We start from the raw sequence: 20701 nt of genomic DNA on the forward strand, positions 1-20701 counted from the left end.
AAAGAATAAGGGAGTTTAATTAAAACTCAGTCTTTTCAGTGACCTCACTTCTTGAAGGCAAAAACTCTTGCACATACTTCATTTATGCAGCACAGCAATTTACTTATAAACAGAAATGATAGAAAATGAAAGATTTTTAATAGCAGTGGAATGGAAGTTAGCCATTAACATAAATGAACAGTGATTTTATTTGAATCATTTGCCCTACAACTTTTCACAGCCAATGACTTTAGGAATTAGCTACAGCCTAGAATAAATGACTATGTCATCATTTTGAGCTAATAAGAGGCATCATACAATTCCAGACAGCACAATGTTACCAACACACAATTACAGTATTAAAAGGTGATATCTTGCAGGCACCTAGCTTGGTACAAGAAATGAGCAAAATGAAAAAAGTACTGAATATGGTCCTCAATGATGCCAATTGCGAACATGTAAGTTACACAGCAGTGTGTTCTTGCTGTAAGTAGTTAAAGTTGCAATAAAAGCATATAAATCTGTTAAAAGTACACTTCTTTCGTTTTTAAGAACATGATTGTCGACCTCCTGAAGTAGTACAGAATTTTCATCATATATTAAATCAGAAAAAATTGAAAAAATAGCAAAACATTATTTATTTTGCATTTATCTTTAGCTGTAGGGCTACAAGGAGAATGCTTCAAGAGGCCACATATGAACAAAATGAATTTTGTATGTCTTGTTCAGTCTCTAAGGAACTTTATACACTTTTCACTCTTCACAGTAACATTTTATGTGAAGGGTATGGAGTGACATGCTAATCCTGTTACATGAACATGGATAAGCTTCTCCAGTTACCAAAGAAACTTTGAAACAAAATTCCCATGTTACCACAGTCCTTGCAAAATGAATCATCCACCCCATGGGAAAGTGCACACTGTTGTGTAACTGAAAGACTAGAACTGAGTGCCAGATCAGACCCCCCAGACTTATCCTTCCCAATAAGGTAAATGGCTGGGTTTGGGTCCCAGTCGAACATATGCTTTTAATCTGTCTGGAAGTTTCACAGTCCTCACAGTTTATTTTCATCTTAAATTTCAAGTTTCTGTTACTCTTTTTACTATTAGAGTTCTTCCATGTTCTGAACATATCCCACTCCTAGCTATTGTTGACACCGAAGTTTTTACTAGTAAAATGAAAAAAATCTAGAGTACCCCTTCTGAACTTCATTAAAACCAGAACCAAGATATGTAAATATGAAAGACACTGATACATATTTCAGTGACAAATTATTTTTGTTACTGTAAACAAGGTATACAGGAAGTCACAAGTGAAAGTGGTTTGTCTCAAAGACTGGGAAGCATTTCTAAAAAACAGCAGGTAACTATTAATTCATGGGTGTTACACTGATGTGTTAATGACTTGGGAGTTTCATATTAATAAAATTAGCTTGAAAGTATGCCCATTATGGTTATAATGAGGATTTAATAGGACAGTAAATGCTGATACTGTAATATGGCCTCATTCATTCACGCTTATTATATTATACCATAATGTGGGAGGAAAAGCAAAGGTTATACATACAAGAAGTTTAGTGCGGCTATAGAAGAAAGCTGTAACATATACTATATATTTGCCTCTTTACCTCCCTCCTCCCCCCCCCCCCCTCCCATTTTTAAACATAACGAGCAGACAAATTTGAGAAAACGAAGTATCTAGTCTGTGGAAAGGTACAATTACGTACTGTAGCTGGAAAGTAAAAGCAGAAATCTGTCAATAAGTGTTATTAACATCTTTATACGAAATTTATTAAATTAAGAATATCATGAATACAGCGCTCATTCACTACAAAACGTTACCACTAGCAAAATACGAGTTTGACAATCTCTATTTAAATGAATATTTAGAAGCTGATCACCGAAGAGCAGACATTTTCCAAAAACATCGTTATTTACAATACGCATGCAGAGAAAAAAAGTATGATAAAATGCTTAGGTACAATCGGTAAGTTGTAATATCTTGACATGGTCACACAATAGGGCCTTGCGATATTTTATGGAGTAAAAGCTTGCGTATTTGTGACACTTAACATACAACAACGAAATGAGAATGGTTTTTGTTGTATCAGTTAATAACTGTCTTCCGGACACTACATTTACGGCATTTTAAAGCAAGAACCTAGCTACAAAAGCCAAACAACATGTTTATCAGTATCAAGAATTTACTTCATATCAGGAACAACAAACAGATGACCGATGAGTTAAATTCCTCTCGGTTGCAGTAACCCACAAATTCAATTTTCCAAAGAAATAATTTAGTAGATAATAATCGTAACTGCAAAGAACTTCAAACCTTTGCATTCATACATTATCCTGACAGTTCTGCTGATCTGTGAATGCTCTCTGCTGGTGTCTTATTCTTCAGCGTTACAGAAACGTCGCAAATACAGGAAATTTCTCCAGTTCGAGAACTTTTTTACACCCTGTAACATCTTACACTACCGCTGTATCATTAACATAACAAAGACACGCACCTCAGTACTTTTGTTTAGCACCTGAGAAACAGTATAGTTTCTCGAATATACCAGCATATCAATATAGTGTATAAATAGAACAATGTATTTTCAGTTGTGTGGAGATTTAGTGATTCATCGAAACAAAATACGCAGGCTTTTCACAAAGAAATGTTAATAAGGGAGTTTGGTTTCTGTGTGTTGTTTTTTTTTTTTAAGGGGTGAAATAGGATACACTTTAAACAGGACACAGTAGGACCTGAAGTACTGCAAGCTCTTTTTACTTTAAGCAAAAAATTAATTTGTCTGCTGAAATAATACTGTTTTTGTTCTTTGTGTATGCCTGCGTATGTGCAGACGCCCGCCCCCTTGTAAGCTGCCTCTGAGCGACACTTGAAATACCAGCTGCCACTGGCCAAGTATGCCATTTTGTCACATTCTGGTGGCAAACTTTTGAGTACATTACGTTCTACAATATTTTTGGTGTAATATGTACAGGGTGGGGCAGATAAAAGTGGCCTGGAGAACAGAGTTCCACGGTACCAAGAAAAACAACAGAGTAAAGATACAGTGCTAACCCGACAACAGCAGGTGTTTAAAGTGACCACAGTTCATCTCTTGGCACTTTTGGTTCCTGATCAGCAAGTTTCTCAAGGCAAATGGAAGCTCGACTGCTGAATTACTGCAGTCTCATCCGAAATGTTCTGCTATAGTTTTTGAAGGCTATGAGGAGTGTTGCGATACACGTTACACTTGAGGGCTCCCCTCACAAAGTAATCGCACACTGACAGATCAAGTGACCTAGGTGACCAGACAGGGCCGCGACCAGACTTACCTCTGCTAACAACTCAGTCAGTTTTGAAGATTGCGTAAATGTGCTGTATCGGCAGTTGCTCCAGCCTGTTGCATATAACCACAGAGGGTGTGGTTATATGCACAGATTCGCGTCTGATAATATCCACTCGTCCGGGCCACTTATTTGCCCCACCCTGTGTAAAGGGCAGTCATATGGAAAGGAGACAGGTGGGTAAAAGAAAGTATACCTTTTATTATTTCAAAACTAATCGTTATAACTGTTAGTATGTGTACCTCACTGTGAAACTAGACGGTCGGTGCCTTCACTGTGAAACTAGACAGTCGGTGCCTTCATGGGGAAATGTCTGCGGTTGCCTATGCAACCATGATTGTACCAAGGTGTGCACCTCTTCGTCTGAAGCAAACAGACGGCCACGAATGTCTTTTTTCAAACTCCAAACATACAGAGGTATTGGGACTGTATGGAGGATGTGTAAGGGCTTTCCGGCGAAATTCCGTATCGTGCTCTAAACAATCTTGTCAACATATGGGCCGGCTCATCAACGTTGTTTCCTCTACGCCGCAGAAGTTTTGATGGGTAGCCCTTACACATGCCCCGTACAGTCCCGATGCCTCCCCTTGCGGTTTCCATATATTTGGAGTTCGGAGCCACGAAGAAAGACAAGGAGGTGCACGTCTGGGAACAATTGTGGTTCTGTATGCAATCGGAAACATTTTTCCGCCGAGCCTTTGATCTTTTACTCATCAGACGCTCTTTAGGAAGTATGTTGCAAGTAAAAATCAACAAAAATAAACGAAATTTCCCATTTTAAAATCTTTTTTTGTGGTAATGAAATACCTCCATCTTGGTTGTACACGTTATTGAAAATACATTGATTGGCGATTTATCTGGTAATAAATATGCAACCACTCGCTTTTTTACGATTTATTGAACCATTAACACGTTTTCGAATCACTGCAGGCCCATCATCAGATGGAGGTGTTAGAAGATGATGATGATGATGATGATGATGATGATGATGATTTAAGGTGAAGCGCGCTCGACATCATGGTCATCAGCGCGCTGACGAAAAGTCATCATGCTAATCTCATGGGTGGGGACGAAGGCTGTCACCACATGCGCAGCAGTTTATAATGTATTAAAGTCTGCCTCCCTTCCCCACTAATTTAGGGATGAGGCCTGACGGTTCACAAAATTTCACCACTCTTAACACTGGTATCAATATCTGCGAAGATGGTGGGCAGATTTCCATCGAGACTGAGGGCTGCCCTAATATCAATATATAGGACAAACGCAACCACAATATGCCGAACAGAGTGGCACATCACGAACTGCACTGAGTGGTGGATCCTCCCGTCGAAGGAGGAAGCAATGTGTTCAAGGGTCATTCCCGATGCGCAGTCTGCTAAGCAGAACTTCCTTCCAGCGGTGAAGCTGGCACGAAGTCCCCCATGCTTTTGTGGTCAATTTGAGCGACCGCTGTTTGTTGTCTGATACCTGCAACCATTCAGTCTCCCACTTATGCATGATACGTGTGTCAGGAAATGAGATGATGGCTTGCAAGAGAGAATGGAGCATTGATGGACAGCACAACTCCAACATGCTTCCTTGGCGACGTTGTCGGTCATGTCGTTGCCGTGTGTCCCAATGTGGCCAGGTACCCAGCAAAAGATCACCTCCTTCCCACGGTGTTGGAGCCGCTGTAAGGAGTCATCGATGAGCTGAATCAGCGGGTCTACTGAATAAATTTTGTGAAGTGCTTGCAGTGCACTAAGCGAGTCGGAACAGACAAGAAACCTTGTACGGCGATGTCTACGAATCCTCTCCAGTGCCATCAGAATGACATATAATTCCGCATCATAATTTGTAAATTGTTCCGGAAGACGCACTTTAAAAACCCTATCAGGGAAAACAGCAGAACAACCGAGGACATTCTCTTGCTGGGATCCATCTGTATAAACAACTATAAAACTGTGGTACGTACTTAAAATTGACGAAAACAATGTTGTAAAAACAAAATCTGGAGTACAAGTTTCCTTGTGCTGTATCACGCTTAAAATCACATTGAGCCTCTGAAGGCGCAATGCGCTCCATACCTGGCTGTGTATTTTGATGCCCGATAGATCCAGATCCTTGAGACAGTCTTATGCACGTATCCCAACTGGCTTGGTCGCATGGGGCCGATTTCTGAACGGCTGTTCAAAGGTGGGTTGAACCACTGAACTAAATGTCAACGACTGAGGTGACGCGGAGATTTTCATCATCTGTCGAGCCAAAAGGATACGTCGCCGAGTTCAGAGTGGTGGTTCAGCAACCTCTGCACACAGACTCTGAACTGGACTGGTCCGAAACGCTCCAGTACATATCGGAATGCCCTCCTGGTGGACAGCATCTAACTAGTATCTTGAGGTAGGACGGGCGAGCAGATCCGCATACCACGCTGCCATTGTCTAAAGGTGATTGAACAAATGCTCCATAAAACTGCAAGAGGCGAGACCTGTCAGCTCCCCATATTTTTCCACTAAGGCATTTCAAAATATTCAATGACTGGGAGCCCTTTGTTCGTATATCTTTCGGGTGTGTGAGCCTAGTTAATTTAGAGTCAAATAATAAACCCAAAGAGCGCACAGTGTCTTGAAAACGTAAAATATTGTCCCCCATTGTGAGCAGTTGTTGCTTAAAACTTCGACGAGCACGGTTAATATTGACAGATTATGTCTTCTCTGGTGCGCTGTTCCAAGAACATTGTCTTGTTGACCAAGTGTAGCAAGATGCAGTGCTGATGAGCCTGCAGTGGCTCGGAAACATGTTCATGGTTGAATAAATCGTAAAAAAGCGACTGGTTGCATATTTATTACCAGATGAATCGCCGATTTAAATGACAGTCGCAGTTCATCATCCACAGTGGATATAATGAAAATACACTGATGTTGCTGAAAGTGTCGTAAAAGATCTTTTCATGTTCTGGATCCTACTTACAGACCAATATTACTTTAAAAAGTATGTTAGTAATATAAATCAATTAAAATCAACGTACTGTGTTGTATTATAACTTTTTTAGGGTGGGGATAAGTAACTCCCCATCTTTGGTGATGTGCGTTATACATTGAAGCGCCAAAGAAACTGGTATAGGCACGCTTATTCAAATACAGAGATACGTAACCAGGCAGAATGCGGCGCTACGGTCGACAACGCCTATGTAAGACAAGTGTGTGGCGCAGCTGTTGGCTCAGTTAATGCTACTACAATGGCAGGTTATCTGGATTTAATTGAGTTTGAACGTGGTGTTATAGTCGGCGCACGAACGATGGTACACAGCATCTCCGAAATAGTGATGAAGTTGGGATTGTCCCGTGCGACCATTTCACGAGTGTACCGTGAATATCAGGACTCCGGTGAAACATCAAATCTCCGACACCCCTGCGGCCGGAGAAAGGTCCTGCAAGAACGGGACTAACGATGTCTGAAGAGAATCGTTCAAAGTGACTAAAGTGCAATCCTTCCGCAAATTGCTGCAAATTTCAGTGCTGAGCCATCAACGAGTTTCAACGTGCGAACCACTCAAAGAAACATCATCGACATGGGCTTTCGGAGCTGAAGACCCACTCATGTACCTAGCCTGGGCCCGTCAACACCAACATTGGGCTGTTGACATATGGAAACATGTTGCCTGGTCGGACGAGTCTCATTTCAAATTGTATCGAGCGTATCGACGTTTACGGGTATGGAGACAACGTAATGAACCCAATATGTCAGCAGATGACTGTTGAAGCTGGTGGAGGGTCCGTAATGGTGTGGGGCGTGTGCAGTTGGAGTGATACGGGGCACCTGATGTGTCTAGATACGACTCTGACAGGACACGTACGTATGCATCCTATCTGATCACCTGCATCCATTCATGTCCATTGTGCTTTCCGAGGGATTTAGGCTATTCGACAACGACAATGCGACACCCCACACGTCCAGAATTGCTACAGAGTGGCTCCAAAACACTCTTCCGATTTTAACACTTCCGCTGGCCACCAAACTCCCCAGACATGAACATTATTGAGCATATCTAGGATGCTTTGCAACGTGCTGTTCAGAAGAGATGTCCACCCTCCTCCTCTTACGGATTTATGGACAGCCCTGCAGGATTCATGTTGTCAATTCCAGCAGCACTACTTCAGATACCAGTGGAGTCCATGCCAAGTCGTGTTGCGTCACTTCTGTGTGCTCGCGGGGTCCCTACACGATATCAGGCAGGTGTACCAGTTTCACGGGCTCTTCAGTGTAGAAAATGCGTTGGTCAGTTGCTAGGGTTAATGCCGAAATTGCACTTCTAAAAATAAAAACTTTGGCAAATATAACGCTTTAAAAACTATTTCAGGTAAAACCTGTTGCAGACATAGGAGGATAACAAGTCAACCCTAACATTTTCATCTTGAGTAGCACTGCAATCGTTGAAAATGGAATTAACTTCATTTTTGATTACAGACTCCTGTTTTAATTGCACGCGGTAATAAAGAAATTCATTAAAACACAGTGCAGACTGTTGGCATTAGCTTTTTCTGATGAGGACCACGAAGAGACTACCAGTGGACGTTCCACACCATGGGTCCTTGATAGAGGTTGTTTTTGACTACTTGATGCTTCGTCTGCACGCTGCAACACGTGAAGGTAACAAATGCGTAGCTTTTTAACAAGAGCGTTCGCTGCACCAACACCAGCGATTTCGCAAGCAACTGTGCCGAAGTTCACCAACGGGTTTTACGCGCACGTAGCAAAGCATTGGTAGTGAGCAGGCAAAATCCCCATACGGTCAATAAGAAAGTAATCAAGGCCACCTGATGTACATGACGTACGCTCGCGGGTGGGAATACGCAAATTTCATATCTAAATACTATAAAAACCACTCAAATTCATGGCAGAGATTACTTAGCGCTGCACAGGGTCCGGCAAAAAGACCTCCCGTACTTCTACATCTACATTTATACTCCGCAAGCCACCCAACGGTGTGTGGCGGAGGGCACTTTACGTGCCACTGTCATTACCTCCCTTTCCTGTTCCAGTCGCGTATGGTTCGCGGGAAGAACGACTGTCTGAAAGCCTCCGTGCGCGCTCTAATCTCTCTAATTTTACATTCGTGATCTCCTCGGGAGGTTTAAGTAGGGGGAAGCAATATATTCGATACCTCATCCAGAAACGCACCCTCTCGAAACCTGGCGAGCAAGCTACACCGCGATGCAGAGCGCCTCTCTTGCAGAGTCTGCCACTTGAGTTTGTTAAACATCTCCGTAACGCTATCACGGTTACCAAATAACCCTGTGACGAAACGCGCCACTCTTCTTTGGATCTTCTCTATCTCCTCCGTCAACCCGATCTGGTACGGATACCACACTGATGAGCAATACTCAAGTATAGGTCGAACGAGTGTTTTGTAAGCTACCTCCTTTGTTGATGGACTACATTTTCTAAGCACTCTCCCAATGAATCTCAACCTGGTACCCGCCTTACCAACAATTAATTTTATATGATCATTCCACTTCAAATCGTTCCGCACGCATACTCCCAGATATTTTACAGAAGTAACTGCTACCAGTGTTTGTTCCGCTATCAAATAATCATACAATAAAGGATCCTTCTTTCTATGTATTCGCAATAGATTACATTTGTCTATGTTAAGGGTCAGTTGCCACTCCCTGCACCAAGTGCCTATCCGCTGCAGATCTTCCTGCATTTCGCTACAATTTTCTAGTGCTGCAACTTCTCTGTATACTACAGCATCATCCGCGAAAAGCCGCATGGGACTTCCGACACTATCTACTAGGTCATTTATATATATTGTGAAAAGCAATGGTCCCATAGCACTCCCCTGTGGCACGTCAGAGGTTACTTTAACGTCTGTAAACGCCTCTCCATTGAGAACAACATGCTGTGTTCTGCTTGCTAAAAACTCTTCAATCCAGCCACACAGCTGGTCTGCTATTCCGTAGGCTCTTACTATGTTTATCAGGCGACAGTGCGGAACTGTATCGAACGCCTTCCGGAAGTCAAGAAAAATAGCATCTACCTGGGAGCCTGTATCTAATATTTTCTGGGTCTCATGAACAAATAAAGCGAGTTGGGTCTCACACGATCGCTGTTTCCGGAATCCATGTTGATTCCTACATAGTAGATTCTGGGTTTCCAAAAACGACATGATACTCGAGCAAAAAACATGTTCTAAAATTCTACAACAGATCGACGTCAGAGATATAGGTCTATAGTTTTGCGCATCTGCTCGACGACCCTTCATAAGATAGTTACAAAGAAAGAAAGATACAGAGAAAATATTGTGATTTCTGTACAATAGATACTACAAGTTACATTAGCCGGTTTTAAAAATTATGTCCAGTAAATGACAGCCTCCATTACCGACACATTGATAAAGCCTTCCTGGAAGTCACCCATAGTTTTCCCGTGTCATTTCCTGTGGAATTTTGTGTGGGTGCATGTGAAGATCTCTGCGCAGGATTTTTTCTGCACTTCTATCAGACAACCACAAAGCAGCTACATATGTAAGTGCTGAACGCTTTGGAGATCGCTGGATAGACACTCAAACACGTGCCACGTATTCGAGCGCTGTGACAGGCCGAGGTCGGCCAGTAGATTTTGTTTTTAGTGCAGAAACTGTTGCAACTAAAGGCAGAACCTGATGCTCTGAATTCTACAACCTGAACTCCAACAGTTTTTCTATCAGGAACAGAATCATGTGGTCCAAGTTCGAAACGAATGTGAAATGTAGTGAAAAGTAGTCATCACAGAACCACCTTTTTCAGTATACTACTCCACAACAAATGCATGATGCTCACCTAGCGAAGCTACTGCGCCTACTGAAAATAGCACTTACACCGCTATGAATCGATACCAACTCCACCTCTGTACCCCCACCAGAGCTGAAATAGGAGCCTCTGCATATATGGGAGGTCCGTTTGTCGGACCCTGTACAACATAGTAGGGATTGTTCCCGTTACAATTGGCTATGAAGTGCGGAAAGAACGACTTTAAATGCACATGAGCGCGCTATGATATATATTACGACTTGCCTCCGATACACGAAGCATCCCCCGTCAAGCACACTATTAGGTGAATTGCAGAGCATCGCTGTAGATGTCGGTTCTCCAATAAACACTAGTTCTAAATCCGTGGTTAATAACTACTTGGTATTCACTTATTCACCCAGGGATCATCTCGCAATGATAAAGGATTTGTCATCATAACACAATGAGGGAGAGAGAGAGGGGGGGGGGGGCTACCCCACCAGTTTGACAATGAACCAATAGCTTCGACGCACGCGCAGAGCGTGTCAGTCATCCGGTACGCTTCTGTCTGACGCCCCAAAGCCATCTGTCGGAAGCCGCCTGCCTGTGTACGTGTCCGCGCTCGCATGTGCTCATCCCTGCCGTTGTCAACCGATTAATCAGTGGCCACGGCATCGTCGTCCCTTGTACAGCCAAGTAGTTCTTGTTTTTGTTTGCTGTAATTTTAACATGGCCAGCGTTGGATCCCGTGCTGTGATAAGTTGGTACCCTGTGTCCCTGTTCAGCAGATTAGTGGAGCTGCGAATTTCCAATGCTTATTTAATAACGCTGTCCCAGTACGAAGACGTCGACCAGAGAATTTTGGTATTTTTGCATTCCATAGTGTGTCCCAAACTGCGAAAACGCTCGGTCACCGCAGATTTTTCTGGTTGGTCCAGTCGTGTCTGTCGTAGAACTTTGAAGCATCTAATTTTTGTGTGTCCATCCGTTCGACTGGAGATCTTGGGGACCAAGGCCGTTCACTATGTAAGAAAATGAAATGCCTACAGCCGTCCTTACGATCTTATTTATTGCACAGCTACCAGTTTCGCCGCTTCAGTCCGCCATCTTCAGGCCTTAGTTGATGCTGAAGGGAATATCGCGATCCATATATACACTGCATCAGTGGCCAACGTAACTGGCTGCATAAACTAGTTACGTTGGCCACTGATGCAGTGTAAACATGGATCGTGTTAACTCCTTCCGCATCAACTAAGGTCCGAAGATCGCGCATTGAAGCGCCGAAACTGGTAGCTGCACAATAAATAAGAGCGTAAGGACGGCTGTAGGAGTTTCATTTTCTTACAATTTGAAGCATCTGTCTTCCACGTTGCGACTAGTCTTCCCAATGTATGACGTCGCGGAACTTATAGCTCATTTAGGCTCAGTGTAAGATGATCTCGGTTTAAAAAGGCCCGGTGTCTATTAAGATTCCCTGTAGCTCTGGGCCGTCATACGTTGGACAAACTTGTCGCACCGCGAAGAGTAGATGCGTCGAACATCGACGACGCACACTTCTGGACCAACCTGAGAAATCTACAGTGGACGAGCTTTGTCTCAGTACAGGACACAGTATGAAAAACAAAAACACCAAAATTCTGTCATCGACGTCATCGTATAGGTATAGCGTTATTAAAGCAGCAGTGGAAACTCCCAGCTCGATTAATCTGCTGAACAGGGAATGATGGTACCAATGTAGCACAGCATTGGCTGGTCAGGTTAAAATCACAGCGACCAAAATGAAACTGTTGGTCTTAAATGGGACGATGATGCGGTGGCGACAGATATTCTATTAACAACGGCGAGGATGGGCACACGCCAGCATATGCGCATGTGTCGAAGCTATTGGTTCATCGCCCGACAGGTGGCGTAGCTGTCTCTCAATACAGATCAGTGTATCTGCGCTATTGTTCAACGAATTTGGCGCGTTCACGCCTGCGCAATTTCCCTTCGGACTAGCACAAATAAGGAGGCTTCGGTCACAGCCTTAGCAGGGTGTTCGCCACACCTGAAGATGTCGGGCAGTTGCGCCGACAAAATATCGAGGAAATTTCACGACGACATGCGACGTCTCGCCCGAGAAACTATTGACAAAATTCTACGTCTTTATTCTTCGTGTCTCTATATTTAAGTTTCGGAAACAGATGAAAATCGGATGCGGCCATGTCGGGACTGTTTGGAGGATAATCGATACTACCTAACCGAAGACGTTACACACCACCATGCTACACACTGCAATCTGGAGCCCTGTAGCGGTAGAGGGCTACAAATATGAAGACATGAAGAATAAAGGTGTAGGACGTTAATAACATTTGTTTTACTTAAAAAGCCTAAATAGTTTTCACGTAAAAATTTTGGAGTCATTACTTTTCGGCATGTCCTTGTATTTTAAAATTATGTATTAAATGCATACATGTTATAAAAGTGTATCTGTGTATGTTCCCCACCATATCTTAAACCACCGGATCGATTTCAGCTGGACTTGGTAAACACATTGCTATACTGTAAGAAAAGCTGGACGGTGGTAAGAACCAGAAACCTCCTATTGAGATGGGGGTGAGATGGATTAATAGAAGACTCGAATAAATATATACCTGAGCAACGCAGATTACTCAGCTAATATTAACTGTAAGCCGCGTGTGTTGCGAGGGCGGACGAGAGAAATTAAATAGACAAAAACGATGCCACGACATAGGATTTTGTCCTTAAATGTTGTGGCTCTTGGTTGATATAAACGCTAAGAGTTAAACATTTTCGCAAATATATTTTCCGGCGTAAGGAACTCCTTCGTGTCTAGTTTGAACGGGCCTTCGCGCATGGATATACCAAGGGCGTCAGAGAAGTGAGGCTAATCGTTCGAGGAAGGCAGTGCTAACCAACCTAACTCACTTTAGTGGCCTGTTCCAAACTGTGAAACTGGGCACTGTCAGATTGGCTATTAAAAGTAGAACCTCCGCACAGTCGGGCGTTTTCTCCAAAACACGAGCTATTAACCCCCATAGCAGGAGCTCTCTCTCTCTCTCTCTCTCTCTCTCTCGGACCAGAGTTGTTTTGCATTCTAGACTTTTTGACATTTTTCATCTGATAAATATACGATGTCCGTCCACTCTTATCAGAAAACCACACCGCGCTTCTGGTAATTATTTTTCCTAAGAACAAGATTCGTCAATATAATTTGTTGGAATCCTAACCGTTACGTTTGTATCCGTTATTAGCATCGTCACAACAATTACAGGAGCATTTTACGAACACATTTCCCCTTCGCATCAGAAATCAAATTTCACAAAAAATTAATTGGATTACCACTTTTACGAATTAGTTACGTAACACCTACTTTATATGCGTGGATGAGAAACCAAAAAAGTGACGACGAGAAAAAGTATTTTATTCTAATGCATTTGATATGGGGAACTGTGTGTGTGTGTGTGTGTGTGTGTGTGTGTGTGTGTGTGTGTGTGTGTGTGTGTGTTTCAAATAAAAAGACCGTTCAGGACATGATAATGGAAACAGCTACAAAAAATTCAGTCAGTCCGCTCAATGAACTGGCCGTTCTTATCCCGGCGAGCTTCCAGAATTTCTTATCTCTAGTATGTATAGGTATGCTATCACAATGCCGGTACTTCTTCGAAATTCAGGTATCGGTGCCCCCAAATTGTATTACAACTTACTCAGACTTAGAGGCGAGATGTCTCCCCGTCTCAGGATGTGAACTACTGCAGCCTCGAGCGTATGCCTGACTGGAATGGGCGCGCATAGCGAGGCGGGCGGGCAGCTTGCAAATGAGGCGCCGAGAGCGCACTCCCGCGGGACTGCTCTCCACTTAACTGCCGCATTCAACCTCTCGGCGTGCACCGCCCAGCTGCCTGCTGCCTGCAGCGCGCTCCCAGCTACCGCTTCCACTAGAAAATTTTGCTCCACGTACTGTTTGCTTGTGAGCGAATCTCATCATTTTCTCGCACATAACTTACGGCATATTTGCAGAAGCATTACTGCCACTCTGAAGGCCATGAATGATTCGCTAATTAAGTTAATTCTACAACAGCCAGAAAAACTTAATTTGATATTCATATCGATTCTCAGTCACCACTAAGGTTAATGATGATGAATGCAAATAAACGTCAAAATAAAAAATTAATTAACCGTTCTTTACAAGATCTACCGTAAGCGAAACGGTTTACTGCTCTTAGCATCTCAAAGAATGGGTTAGGTTGTGTCGCTTGGGGAAAGAGACCAAACAGTGAGGTCATCGGCCTCATCGGATTACGGAAGGACGGGGAAGGAAGTCGGCCGTACCCTTTCGAAGGAACCATCCCGGCATTTGCCTGGAGTGATTTAGGAAAATCACGGGAAACCTAAATCAGGATAGCCGGACGCGAGATTGAGCCGTCGTCCTCCCGAATGCGAGTCCAGTGTGCTAGCCACTACGCCACTTCGCTCGCTCTCAAAGAATGATTGCGAGTTCAAATTGTGCAGATTTTAATTTAATGCAGTTTCTTGAATCAGTTGTTTGACTGGGAGTATCATCCAATCTGGTAAAAAGGCTCTGCAGGACGTGAAAGAAAGACGACTCGTGAACTCTTTCACAACAAATCGACAGCACTGACAACCCAGATGTCAAATTATATTCCAAATCCGAATGTTTTTAGTCAGTCTTATCAATAACGGCAGAAGGAAAACTATTAGATGTGTTCAGCATTACCAAATAGCTTCAATGAAACGCATTTACATGGAAACCTGTGTCACGTTACTTTCGAGAATAAATCAAAATAAAGAAATTTTGTACTTAAAATTCCCGAGGCAGTATTTTGAAATTCACTGGTTTTTTTGAGAAGCACGATTTATTCGACATGCAACAATGGTTGCCTGTCTGAAGAACGTGTTTTACAAACTACCCATTGACCCATTTCAGGGCTGGGTGGTGCTTGTGTATTCGTACGCTGACTTTACCGTACCTAGTTCAACCGAGTGGCACCTCTGAACAACTGAATGACGATGGTCGTTCGAGGATTTGAAGTCTTTTCTCTTTGCAGGTGCTTATCCCACCCGGACGGCTCAAGTCCAGCAACTTGTCGGCGTATCAGCTGGCGCCGTCGCTATACAGCCTGAATTATCCACATTGCCCCCATTCATTCACACTTGCACAGAGATGGCTGATGTATGTTGATAACACTTCGCTACCCGTGTTGCGCATGTGCACAGGCCTCTTTCCTCTGGCAACAGACAACTCATAGAGCGACCATAGTAGTGGCTAGACCAGTACCTCAGTATTCCACTAGATATTTCTGTCTTCCAACAACATCTGCGTTTCCATAAGTAAGGCACTGGTTCTTCAAAACAAAATTAATAAAATGGTGGTTTGAGGCAGAAACCACTGGTGCCCAAATGGTTAACAATGCCGGTCGAACGCTCATCTGTTTACAGTTGTTTGGGTGCGTTTATTCTGCCACCTCGCTGCTCGTCGACATGATGAATGAAATCCACCGAGTCGTAACTGTCCATTCAACCTGCACCTCCCCTCTAAAACTGTCGCCAAGCGATGATACCTAGATGGTTTGAGTTTCACGCTGCCACCATCGCCGCATGCTCAAATGGTTCAAATGGCTCTAAGCACTACGGGATTTAACATCTGAGGTCATCAGTCCCCTAGACTTAGAACTACTTGAACCTAACTAACCTAAGGACATCACACACATCCATGCCCGAGGCAGGATTCGAGCCTGCGACCGTAGCAGCAGCGCGGTACCGGACTGAAGCGCCTAGAACCGCTCGGCCACAACGGCCGGCCATAGCCACATGTCCTGAAACCTAAGCCGTCATGGCTGCTTCGAGGTCACTCCAGCAGTACGACATTTAACTCTGCTAGCTATCTGAACTGCTGCACCGGAATTTACTACTGACCCAACATTATTAACGTAGTTTCTTTCAAAAAGCGATTCGTAGGCCCGCCCACGCTGAGGTACTGTTTCGTCAGTTTTTATCTACATCTACGGGTTGAACCACACATTCCACTTCCAGATTTTCGTGGGCCGCATATCGGTTTGATCCAAGAGACAGGTCCCGGGAATGGAGAAAAACCTAAGCTGCAAGACGCTTGGCGTAGATGAGAACAGTAGCTCTTCAGACTACTTAAAGGTTTCGCGTACCAAAATCACGTGAGGCATGTAGAAATGTGCTACAGCCTCCTGTATATCGCTCCTACAGTGATCGCGAAGACGACGATGAAACTAACTACAGTTTGCGCAGACTCTTTTAGGAAATCATTTTTTCCGCGCTCCATACACGAACAGAACAGGGAGAAGCCCGGATAACTATTACAACGGGAAGTATCCTTCGCCATGCATTTCACAACAGTTTACACGTTACAGGGTATGGATGTAGAAAGAGATGTAGAGGCAGATGTGTGGTGCGCGCGAAACCGTGCAACAAACAACAGTCAAACACGACACTGCTCGAATGACCCCGAAGCAGCCAATCACGGCTCAGGGGTCAGAACATACTGCGATGATCGTTACGCGAAACAAACCAGCATCATATTATCGCCTGGCAACGATCCTGCAGAGCAGCTGTGGTGCAATTTCAATGGGCCGGTAGGACTAAGTAGGCCTATGCAAGCGAGCAATGAGCAGTGATGTGACAGCATAAACGAACCCTTTGGTTCAAGCTGGCACCGTAGTTACTTCGCTGACGTCGCTCATACGCCAGGAATAAAGTCAGTTTCTCTATACATCATGTATAGAGAAAGCTACACCATTAATTACAAAATTGTGCGTGTTTATAATACAATACAGGTACCAGACTAATACAGTAGCTCAACATATCGCAAACCATCACATTTGAATGACAAAGAAAAGGAAAAAAAAACCGCACAGGTAAAGGAAAATCGTGATCGGCAGCACAGACTTCCGACCATCATTTTCAATGGAGAAAATAAAATAAAGACGTATACTTTCATATAAGCCTCCAGCCAGATATCTTCATGAACTGATACAGCTTTTGTTTCAGGCATGGCCAGCAATTATTCTGAATGGCAGGTGGTGGCTGTTTGCTTCCATATTGTAACGACAAGTGTGTATTCTTGCTCGTGGTGTCACTCCGCGATGATAATTATGACGACAGCAACGACACGCATCAGCGCTGAATGGAATTTTAAGTTTATTCATTTATTTCCTGTTATGTGATTAACATTGCCCCACGGTTTAACACTCTACATATATGTATATAGGCGCACTTATTTCCACATATTTAAATATATACCTAATGCACACTGGAATTATAGACAATTGGATGACCTAACGATTAAATATTATAGTGCCCTTTTTACGACAAAATTAAAAGCTATTAAGATGTGTATCATCATCTGGCAGATCTGGGCATATTAAAACCATATTGAAAATATTTGCAGGATAAAGTATGATGAACTTCGCCAATAGCATTTCGCGAGAAGATCGTTTTCTTGTCGCCAAAGATTCCCATCTAAGCTCACTGAGCAATTCCTTGACGCACTAGTTTTGATCGAACATACCACATCTGAACTGCATCGAGTTTTTCCATTATCATAACCTGTAAGGAATCGTTAGCTAGCACTCTAGCAACGCTGACAAATGAGAAATGAGTCGTACCAGCGTTTTGTACGCGGTTTTCTTTACAGGTACAATCGACTTCTGAGAAAGCCTTCCAATAAAGAGTATTCGGCTAATCGCTTTCGCTACGACTAATCTTAGGTGCTCGTTCCACTCCATGCCGCTGAACAACGTTACGCCTAGGTCTTTAATTGACATGACCTAGTCAAGCAGCGTACCATTACTGCTATACAGGAACTATAGAAAAATCTCTACTGCCCATCTGCATTAAATCTCATTTATCCTCATTTAGAGCAAGCTGCCTTTCATAGCGTTAAATTGAAGTTCTGTGCTAGTCATCCTCAATCTCCTTACTGTCACTAAGAGATACTTTCCCCACACAGGACGATGTCACCAGGAGTATTTTGATCCTGAAGAAATACCCCACTGCTGCTTTGTCACACCATACGGCAGTGCTGTCTTCTTCGTCTGGCAAAATATGTCCGTGGTTGATTCACTTTTTCCACTTATTTGTATTCGAGAGTGATGAGCTGAGTAAATATGTCCTCACAGAAGGAGAAGTTTGCTTGGTCAGGTCAGGCTCAGCTGAAATAATCTTCTCGGTATTCAGTTATTCACGAAATATGTTATGCAAGTGTAGCTGATCCTTTAGCAATTGTTTTATTCCCTTCCTCGAGAAAGCCGCAACTTCCATGCCACTTTCTTTTTTCCTTTTGCATCGGAACCTGTCACTAGATTTGAGAGACAGTAAGTGTCTAGCAATATTTATTATTGCATTACGTCTTTCAACGGTGCGAGCAGGAGCCTGCTATCGTCACTGACTGCATTCTAGAAGGCTACAGAGCCGAGGCTGTCAGTGGCAGTGCCCGCAGCTAGTCAATAGAGACGCCTGCTGATGAATGGCGAGACGGGTCTGCCTCATTTACGTAACACTCAAACAGGGACTCGTCGGCAGTCCTGCTGACGTCCTTTCAATATCTGTCGGTGACAGCGTTTCTCTAGCGATACCGCTACCTACCTTAACCGTAACTTATTCAGCTGAACTTATGCGTGCTGGCCCCTGACGGCCCAATCGGGCCCAACCGACCACCGTGTCATCCTCTGGCAATGGTGTCATTGGATGCGGTATGAATAAGTATGTGGTCACCACACCACTGACCGGGACGTTGTCGACTTTCTTGACCTTGAAACAGGTACTACTCTGTCAAGTAGCTCCTCAGTTAGCCTCACGACGCTGAATGCACCCTATTCCAGTCTCCCCACCAAGGATGTCCACTTGGTAGCACCAGGAATCGAATCTTCGCATGGCAGTCCTTTGGAGGCGGACTAATTCATTCTAGTGTAAGCCGGTAAAAAAACTTCTCTTTTAACCGACGGTCTGCTAAGTGTTTGCTTTCGAGCGACCTGGGACTAGTCTAGGTTGATATTAAGACTGGTTTCTAACGCGCAGCAAATGTTAAGGAAATTATTCTACATCTACTACATTTTTATTTGAAACGGTGGGTTTGAAACTGAGGATCAACACGCGATTTCTGCTACGATCATTGCAACGTCGACTGTATGCTCGAACATTTAAGCCTTTAGTCGACGCTCGCTTCGGTCAACGATGGTGTACATTGTACAAGGAGTGGTCAACGTGTCACGAGATGGCTCTGAGCACTATGGGACTTAACATCTAAGGTCATCAGCCCCATAGAACTTAGGACTACTTAAACCTAACTAACCTAAGGACGACACGCACATCCATGCCCGAGGCAGGATTCGAACCTGCGACCGTAGCGGTCGCGCGGTTCCAGACTGAAGCGCCTAGAACCGCTCGGCCACTTAGGCCGGCCGTGAGTCATGTCTTCGGATCCTGCAGAATAGATTGTGCATGCTTCCCCGTACGATTCAGGCAGACACGAGTTCCTGACACCCCACATTCACCGACTCACAGCACAATGACTGTAGCCCGTGTCTGCGGTGGCGACGTGGCGTCAGTTCTTCGAACACCTGTGGTCGTGTGCGGTGGTTTACGCGTGTGGTAACACTATCTCTGTGATACTGCAGATCCATCCTAGACCTAGGAAACCCGAATTCTTGTTTTATCCCGATATGTTACGACTCATGCAGCTTACACAGTTTATCAACACAAGTTCTTAGTCCACAAGCTCACGACATGCTGCAATCTTCATTACACACCTGTTTGTGACAGGCTGCTCAGTTACACTCGAGCACTACATGTGATACATCTTTAAATGAGAGAACCCTCCTCCCCCCCCCCCCCCCCCCCCCGAATTTGGACCACTCAGTTTCTATTTCTTGAACTAATGGGCTCTAACACCAGCTGAGACTACTTTACCCACAAATACGGTGAATTTGGAACACACATTTAATAATAAGATACGATATTTTAGCATAATTTGCCATAATTATTACATAAACTCCTCTGTAGGAACCAATAAGGGTTCCGAAAACAAAGATCGTGTGAAACCCAGCTCCGTTTGTTCGTCCACAAAACCGAGAAAGCAGGAGGAGATTCGATACAGTGCCGCAATGCTGCCTTATTAACAAAATACGATCTTACGAAATATCAGACAACTGTGTGACTGTACTGACGAGTTGCTTCCAGAGACAACACAGCATGTCATTCTGAATTCGGCGTAGAAATTACATCGGGCGTGCCGCAAGAGTGCGTTATAGGACCATTGCTTTTCGGAATATACATAAATGACCTAGCAGATAACATCGGAAGTGCCATTAGACTTTTCGCGGATGATGATATCGACTGGAAAGCCGCGAGGCTAGAAAATTTTAGCGAAATGCAAAAAGATCTGTAGACGACCGGCGCTTGGTGCAGGGAGTGGCAATTGACCTTCAACATAAACAAACGTAAAGTATTGCGTGTACATAAGAAGACATTTATAATATTATACACAACTGCAGATCACTGGAAGCAGTTACTTCCGTAAAATATCTACGAGTATGCGTACGGTGCGATTTGAAACCGAACAATCGCAAAAAATTAATC

General features: G+C 43.7%; 1 protein-coding gene across 3 annotated transcripts in view; it reads right to left on the bottom strand.

Moving 5' to 3' along the window:
* Positions 1-20701, bottom strand: part of LOC124721529 (synapse-associated protein 1) — a 289918-nt gene that overhangs the window by 157913 nt on the left and 111304 nt on the right. The window lies entirely within an intron of this gene.

This window comes from Schistocerca piceifrons, chromosome X (assembly GCF_021461385.2).
Source record: "Schistocerca piceifrons isolate TAMUIC-IGC-003096 chromosome X, iqSchPice1.1, whole genome shotgun sequence".
NCBI classification, from domain to species: Eukaryota; Metazoa; Arthropoda; class Insecta; order Orthoptera; family Acrididae; genus Schistocerca; species Schistocerca piceifrons.